Below are 9,264 nucleotides of genomic sequence, written 5' to 3'. Positions count from 1 at the left end.
GACTGAGCTGAGAGGAAGCTGCCCTCCTATAGGGGTGACAGGTCAGAGAAGAGTTTGGACTGGGCTGATAGGTAGCTGCCCTGCCATAGGGGTGAGATGGCCAAGACACCTGGGGTGGCAGAACGGAAATCTCGGGCTCTGTGTTAAGGGTCTTCCATGGTTTAAAATTGTCACAATCAGTGGTGCCAAATGCTGCAACATTATTCTAGATATATTTTTCTGCAGTCTTTGAGAAATAATGATCTTTTAATTTGGAAAAATTGATTGACTGGTCAATTGACATGGACTGGCTGCGTTAAACTCCAATACCGTGCTTGTACTACCATCTAGTGGCCACAGTGGAGTACTGCACAGAGGACAACAACTTTTTTTGCCAAAAGATCCCACAACAGCCAATTCAGTCATCGAAATCATTATAAAACATAATAATATATATATTTTGATGAATGAAACTGTGTTGTGTTTATTTTGTTAGTATGCAGACATACATAGTTTAATGATGAGGTGCTCTGTGTTACATACAGTGGTTTGTGTGAGTTTTGATGAGGTGCTCTGTTTTACATACAGTGGTGTGTGTGAGTTTTGATGAGGTGCTCTGTGTTACATACAGTGGTGTGTGTGAGTTTTGATGAGGTGCTCTGTGTTACATACAGTGGTTTGTGTGAGTTTTGATAAGGTGCTCTGTGTTACATACAGGGGTGTGTGTGAGTTTTGATAAGGTGCTCTGTGTTACATATAGGGGTGTGTGAGTTTTGATGAGGTGCTCTGTGTTACATACAGGGGTGTGTGTGAGTTTTGATGAGGTGCTCTGTGTTACATACAGTGGTGTGTGTGAGTTTTGATGAGGTGCTCTGTGTTACATACAGTGGTGTGTGTGAGTTTTGATGAGGTGCTCTGTGTTACATACAGGGGTGTGTGTGAGTTTTGATGAGGTGCTCTGTGTTACATACAGGGGTGTGTGTGAGTTTTGATGAGGTGCTCTGTGTTACATACAGGGGTGTGTGTGAGTTTTGATAAGGTGCTCTGTGTTACATACAGGGGTGTGTGTGAGTTTTGATGAGGTGCTCTGTGTTACATACATGGGTGTGTGTGAGTTTTGATGAGGTGCTCTGTGTTACATACAGGGGTGTGTGTGAGTTTTGATGAGGTGCTCTGTGTTACATACAGGGGTGTGTGTGAGTTTTGATGAGGTGCTCTGTGTTACATACAGGGGTGTGTGTGAGTTTTGATGAGGTGCTCTGTGTTACATACCGTGGTGTGTGTGAGTTTTGATGAGGTGCTCTGTGTTACATACAGCGAGTCAATGTTGTCGCATCTAAAAAAGGACCACACACAAGTACCTCACCGCAACTAAATCACGTCCTGTCTCGCTCTCTCATGCCCTAGAATCAGAACCAGACAGCAAGAAACAGAACCAGAACCAGACAGCTAGAAACAGAAACAGAACCAGACAGTTATAAACAGAAACAGAACCAGACAGCTAGAATCAGACCCAGACAGCAAGAAACAGAATCAGAACCAGACAGTTAGAAACAGAATCAGAACCAGACAGTTATAAACAGAATCAGAACCAGACAGCTAGAATCAGAACCAGACAGCTAGAAACAGAATCAGAACCAGACAGCAAGAAACAGAATCAGAACCAGACAGCTAGAATCAGAACCAGACAGCTAGAAACAGAATCAGAACCAGACAGCAAGAAACAGAATCAGAACCAGACAGTTAGAAACAGAATCAGAACCAGACAGCTAGAATCAGAACCAGACAGCTAGAAACAGAATCAGAACCAGACAGCTAGAAACAGAATCAGAACCAGACAGTTAGAAACAGAATCAGAACCAGACAGCTAGAATCAGAACCAGACAGTTAGAAACAGAATCAGAACCAGACAGTTAGAAACAGAATCAGACCCAGACAGCTAGAAACAGAATCAGAACCAGACAGCTAGAATCAGAACCAGACAGCTAGAAACAGAATCAGAACCAGACAGCAAGAAACAGAATCAGAACCAGACAGCTAGAATCAGAACCAGACAGTTAGAAACAGAATCAGAACCAGACAGCTAGAAACAGAATCAGACCCAGACAGTTAGAAACAGAATCAGAACCAGACAGTTAGAAACAGAATCAGACCCAGACAGTTAGAAACAGAATCAGAACCAGACAGTTAGAAACAGAATCAGAACCAGACAGCAAGAAACAGAATCAGAACCAGACAGTTAGAAACAGAATCAGAACCAGACAGCTAGAATCAGAACCAGACAGTTAGAATCAGAATCAGAACCAGACAGCAAGAAACAGAATCAGAACCAGACAGCTAGAAACATAATCAGAACCAGACAGCTAGAATCAGACCCAGACAGCTAGAATCAGAATCAGAACCAGACCGTTATAAACAGAATCAGAACCAGACAGCAAGAAATAATCAGACCCAGACAGCAAGAAACATAATCAGAACCAGACAGCTAGAAACAGAATCAGAACCAGACAGCAAGAAACAGAATCAGAACCAGACAGCTAGAATCAGACCCAGACAGTTATAAACAGAATCAGAACCAGACCGTTATAAACAGAATCAGAACCAGACCGTTATAAACAGAATCAGAACCAGACAGCTAGAATCAGAACCAGACAGCTAGAATCAGACCCAGACAGCGAGAAACAGAATCAGAACCAGACAGCAAGAAACAGAATCAGAACGAGACAGCAAGAAACAGAATCAGAACCAGACAGCTAGAATCAGACCCAGACAGTTAGAAACAGAATCAGAACCAGACAGCTAGAATCAGACCCAGACAGTTATAAACAGAATCAGAACCAGACCGTTATAAACAGAATCAGAACCAGACCGTTATAAACAGAATCAGAACCAGACAGCAAGAAATAATCAGACCCAGACAGCAAGAAACATAATCAGAACCAGACAGCTAGAAACAGACCCAGACAGCTAGAATCAGACCCAGACAGTTAGAAACAGAATCAGAACCAGACAGTTAGAAACAGAATCAGAACCAGACAGCTAGAATCAGACCCAGACAGCGAGAAACCGGGAGACGAAGGAACTAAGAAACTTTATACAATTTAATAGATTTTCACAAAAGACTATAAAACATCACAAGGGCTCCTAACATATGGCCGCTCCATAATATTGTGGGGCGGTGCCATGGCAACAGGGTTGGTGCTGGAATGCTTTGGGGGCCAGCACAGGACTCCAGCACTCCACTCACAATTCACAGTTAGCACACACACATACACACACACACAAGCTAGCACGCATGCACACACACACACACACACACACACACACACACACACACACACACACACACACACACACTAGCATGCATGCACACACACATGCTAGCACACACACACACACACACACACACACACACACACACACACACACAGAAGGACTGACGGAGTGACGGACTGACGGAGTGACGAACTGACGGAGTGACGGACTGACGGAGAGACGGACTGACGAACTGACAGACTGACGGACTGACGGAGTGACGGAGTGACGGAGTGACAGACTGACGGAGTGACGGAGTGACGGAGTGACGGAGTGACGGACTGACGGAGACGGAGTGACGGAGTGACGGAGTGACGGAGTGACGGACTGACGGAGTGACGGAGTGACGGAGTGACGGAGTGACGGAGTGACGGACTGACGGAGTGACGGAGTGACGGAGTGACGGAGTGACGGACTGACGGAGTGACGGAGTGACGGAGTGACGGAGTGACGGAGTGACGGACTGACGGACTGACGGAGTGACGGAGTGACGGAGTGACGGAGTGACAGACTGGCGGACTGACGGAGTGACGGACTGACGGAGTGACGGAGTGAAGGAGTGACGGACTGACGGAGTGACGGACTGACAGAGTGACGGAGTGACGGACTGACGGGGTGACGGAGTGACGGACTGACGGAGTGACGGACTGACGGACTGACGGAGTGAGGGACTGACTGAGTGACGGAGTGACGGACTGACGGAGTGACGGACTGACGGAGTGACGGAGTGACGGACTGACGGAGTGACGGACTGACGGAGTGACGGACTGACGGAGTGACGGAGTGAAGGAGTGACGGACTGACGGAGTGACGGACTGACGGAGTGTGGGACTGACGGAGTGAGGGACTGACGGAGTGAGGGACTGACGGAGTGAAGGAGTGACGGAGTGAAGGAGTGAAGGAGTGACGGAGTGAAGGAGTGACGGAGTGACGGACTGACAGGGTGACGGACTGACGGACTGACGGACTGACGGAGTGAGGGACTGACGGAGTGAAGGAGTGAAGGAGTGACGGACTGACGGAGTGACGGACTGACGGACTGACGGAGTGACGGAGTGACGGAGTGACGGACTGACGGACTGACGGACTGACGGAGTGACGGAGTGACGGAGTGACGGAGTGACGGACTGACGGAGTGACGGACTGACGGAGTGACGGAGTGACGGAGTGACGGACTGACGGAGTGACGGACTGACGGACTGACGGAGTGACGGAGTGACGGAGTGACGGACTGACGGACTGACGGACTGACGGAGTGACGGAGTGACGGAGTGACGGACTGACGGACTGACGGAGTGACGGACTGACGGAGTGACGGAGTGAAGGAGTGACGGACTGACGGAGTGACGGACTGACGGAGTGACGGAGTGACGGACTGACGGGGTGACGGAGTGACGGACTGACGGAGTGAAGGAGTGACGGAGTGAAGGAGTGAAGGAGTGACGGAGTGAAGGAGTGACGGAGTGACGGACTGACAGGGTGACGGACTGACGGACTGACGGACTGACGGAGTGAGGGACTGACGGAGTGAAGGAGTGAAGGAGTGACGGAGTGAAGGAGTGACGGACTGACGGACTGACGGAGTGACGGACTGACGGACTGACGGAGTGACGGAGTGAGGGACTGACGGACTGACAGACTGACGGACTGAAGGAGTGACCACCTGAAAATGGTCCCTTCACACAGACAGTGTGGTGAAGAAGGTGAGCAAACAAGAGGCGAAAGAGGAAATTCGTCTTGGCCCCTAAGACCCTCACGACCTTCTACGGATGCACCATTGAGAGCGATCCTGGAGGGAACTGCAACGTCCGCAACCGCTAGGGCTCTCCAGAGGATGGAGACGCATCACGGGGGTCACACTGCCTGCCCTGCAGGACATCGTCAACACCCGGTGTCACATGAAGGGCAAGAAGAAATCATCTAGGACCTCAGCCACCCGAGTCATGGACTGTTCACCCTGCTACCATCTAGAAGACCATCAAGGACCTCAGCCACCCGAGTCAAGGACTGTTCACCCTGCTACCATCTAGAAGATTATCAAGGACCTCAGCCACCCGAGTCAAGGACTGTTCACCCTGCTACCATCTAGAAGACCATCAAAGACCTCGGCCACCCGAGTCACGGACTGTTCACCCTGCTACCATCTAGAAGATCATCAAGGACCTCAGCCACCCGAGTCACGGACTGTTCACCCTGCTACCATCTAGAAGATTATCAAGGACCTCAGCCACCCGAGTCAAGGACTGTTCACCCTGCTACCATCTAGAAGATCATCAAGGACCTCAGCCACCCGAGTCACGGACTGTTCACCCTGCTACCATCTGGAAGACCATCAAGGACCTCAGCCACCCGAGTCACGGACTGTTCACCCTGCTACCATCTCGAAAATCATCAAGGATCTCAGCCACCCGAGTCAAGGACTGTTCACACTGCTACCATCTAGAAGACCATCAAAGACCTCGGCCACCCGAGTCACGGACTGTTCACCCTGCTACCATCTAGAAGATCATCAAGGACCTCAGCCACCCGAGTCACGGACTGTTCACCCTGCTATCATCTGGAAGACCATCAAGGACCTCGGCCACCCGAGTCAAGGACTGTTCACCCTGCTACCATCTAGAATATCAGCAAGAACCTCAGCCACCCGAGTCACGGACTTTTCACCCTGCTACCATCTCGAAAATCATCAAGGACCTCAGCCACCCGAGTCAAGGACTGTTCACCCTGCTACCATCTAGAAGACCATCAAGGACCTCAGCCACCCGAGTCAAGGACTGTTCACCCTGCAACCATCTAGAAGACCATCAAGGACCTCAGCCACCCGAGTCAAGGACTGTTCACCCTGCTACCATCTAGTTGCCCCCCAGTACCCTGAACTATAGTCACTGTTACTGGCCTCCACCCAGTACCCTGAACTATAGTCACTGTTACTAGCCTCCACCCAGTACCCTGAACTATAGTCACTGTCACTAGCCTCCACCCAGTACCCTGAACTATAGTCACTGTTACTAGCCTCCCCCCAGTACCCTGCCCTGAACTATAGTCACTGTTACTAGCCTCCCCCCAGTACCCTGCCCTGAACTATAGTCACTGTTACTCGCCTCCCCCCAGTACCCTGCCCTGAACTATAGTCACTGTTACTCGCCTCCCCCCAGTACCCTGCCCTGAACTATAGTCACTGTTACTAGCCTCCCCCCAGTACCCTGAACTATAGTCACTGTCACTCGCCTCCACCAATTCCAGTGGGTCAGAAGTTTACATACACCAAGTTGACTGTGCCTGTAAACAGCTTGGAAAATTCCAGAAAATTACGTCATGGCTTTAGAAGCTTCTGATAGGCTAAATAACATAATTTGAGTCAATTGGAGATGCACCTGTGGATATATTTCAAGGCCTACCTTCAAACCAAGTGCGTCTTTGTTTGACATCAAAATCAAAAGAAATCAGTTGACCTCAGAAAAATAATTGTAGACCTCCACAAGTCTGGTTCATCCTTGGGAGCAATTTCCAAACGCCTGAAGGTACCACGTTCATCTGTACAAACAATAGTATAAACACCAATTCAACTCAATTCAAGGGGCTTTATTGGCATGGGGAACATATGTTAACATTGCCAAAGCAAGTGCAGTAGATAATATATAAAAGTGAAATAAACAATAAAAATGAACAGTAAACATTACACTCACAGACGTTCCAAAATAATAGAGACATAACAAATGTCATATTATGTGTAAATGGTTAAAGTACAAATCTCTCTCTCGCTCACTCATTCTCTCTCTCTCTCACTCACTCTCTCTCTCTCTCTCTCACTCATTCTCTCTCTCTCTCACTCATTCTCTCTCTCTCACTCATTCTCTCTCTCTCTCACTCATTCTCTCTCTCTCTCACTCATTCTCTCTCTCTCTTACTCATTCTCTCTCTCTCCCTCCTCTCTTTCTCTCTCCCCCTTCTCTCTCTCTCGCCCTTCCCCCTTCTCTCTGTCCCTCACCCCTCTCTCTCTCTCTTCCTCCCCTTCTCTCTGTCCCTCACCCCTCTATTTCTCTCTCTCTCTCTTCCTCCCCTTCTCTCACAGACGTTCCAAAATAATAGAGACATAACAAATGTCATATTATGTGTAAATGGTTAAAGTACAAATCTCTCTCTCGCTCACTCATTCTCTCTCTCTCTCACTCACTCTCTCTCTCTCTCACTCATTCTCTCTCTCTCTCACTCATTCTCTCTCACTCATTCTCTCTCTCTCTCACTCATTCTCTCTCTCTCACTCATTCTCTCTCTCTCTCACTCATTCTCTCTCTCTCTCACTCACTCTCTCTCTCTCACTCATTCTCTCTCTCTTTCTCTCTTACTCATTCTCTCTCTCCCTCCTCTCTTTCTCTCTCCCCCTTCTCTCTCTCTCTCCCTTCCCCCTTCTCTCTGTCCCTCACCCCTCTCTCTCTCTCTTCCTCCCCTTCTCTCTGTCCCTCACCCCTCTATTTCTCTCTCTCTCTCTTCCTCCCCTTCTCTCTGTCCCTCACCCCCCTCTCTCTCTCTCTCTCTCTTCCTCCCCTTCTCTCTGTCCCTCACCCCTCTCTCTCTCTCTCTCTTCCCCCCCTTCTCTCTGTCCCTCACCCCTCTCTCTCTCTGTCTCTCTCTGTCTCTCTCTCTCCCTTCCTCCCCTTCTCTCTGTCCCTCACCCCTCTCTCTCTCTCTCTTCCCCCCTTCTCTCTCTCTCTCTTCCTCCCCTTCTCTCTGTCCCTCACCCCTCTCTCTCTCTCTTCCCCCCTTCTCTCTCTCTCTCTTCCTCCCCTTCTCTCTGTCCCTCACCCCTCTCTCTCTCTCTCTCTCTCTCTCTCTCTCTCTTCCCCCTTCTCTCTGTCCCTCACCCTCTCTCTCTCTCTCTCTTCCCCCCCTTCTCTCTGTCCCTCACCCCTCTCTCTCTCTCTGTCTCTCTCTCTCCCTTCCTCCCCTTCTCTCTGTCCCTCACCCCTCTCTCTATCTCTCTCTCTCTCTCTCTCTTCCCCCCTTCTCTCTGTCCCTCACCCCCTCTCTCTCTGTCTCTCTCTCTCTCTTCCCCCCCTTCTCTCTGTCCCTCACCCCTCTCTCTCTCTCTCTCTCTCTCTCTCTCTTCCTCCCCTTCTCTCTGTCCCTCACCCCTCTCTCTCTCTCTCTCTCTCTTCCCCCTTCTCTCTGTCCCTCACCCCTCTCTCTCTCTGTCTCTCTCTCTCCCTTCCTCCCCTTCTCTCTGTCCCTCACCCCTCTCTCTCTCTCTCTCTCTGTCTCTCTCTCTCCCTTCCTCCCCTTCTCTCTGTCCCTCACCTCTCTCTCTCTCTGTCTCTCTCTCTGTCTCTCTCTCTCCCTTCCTCCCCTTCTCTCTGTCCCTCTCTCTCTCTCTCCCTTCCTCCCCTTCTCTGTCCCTCACCCCTCTCTCTCTGTCCCTCTCTCTCTCTCTCTCTCTCTCTGTCCCTCTCTCTCTCTCTCTCTCTCTGTTGGCCTGTCAAGTCTCCTTTCATCATGTTAATTACTGATTGAGTCACTGATTACCGAGCCCAATGAGATGCCTACCAGTGTCTGTTATGGCAATGAAGCATTCACTCCTGCTCCTCTCAGATCTGACTCCGGGTCAGGTCTGAGTCTCAAATATCACCCTATCCCCTTTACAGTGGGCCCTGGTCAAAAGTAGTGCACTGTATAGGGAACAGAGTGCCATTTAGGATGGGGACGCATCCCAGGCCAGGTCTGGTGTTCATTCGTAGCCTACATACTGCTTCTGGGTGGGCCCATAGACTGTTGGAATCTCGGCAGATTGACTGCTCTGTAGCAGGGGCGGCAGTGTAGCCTAGTGGTTAGAGTGTAGAGGCGGCAGCGTAGCCTAGTGTTTAGAGTGTAGAGGCGGCAGCGTAGCCTAGTGGTTAGAGTGTAGAGGCGGCAGCGTAGCCTAGTGGTTAGAGTGTGGAGGCGGCAGGGTAGCCTAGTGGTTAGAGTGGAGGGGCG

The sequence above is a fragment of the Oncorhynchus masou genome, unplaced genomic scaffold, assembly GCF_036934945.1.
Source record: "Oncorhynchus masou masou isolate Uvic2021 unplaced genomic scaffold, UVic_Omas_1.1 unplaced_scaffold_609, whole genome shotgun sequence".
Lineage (NCBI taxonomy): Eukaryota > Metazoa > Chordata > Actinopteri > Salmoniformes > Salmonidae > Oncorhynchus > Oncorhynchus masou.
This window is presented reverse-complemented; position numbering follows the sequence as displayed.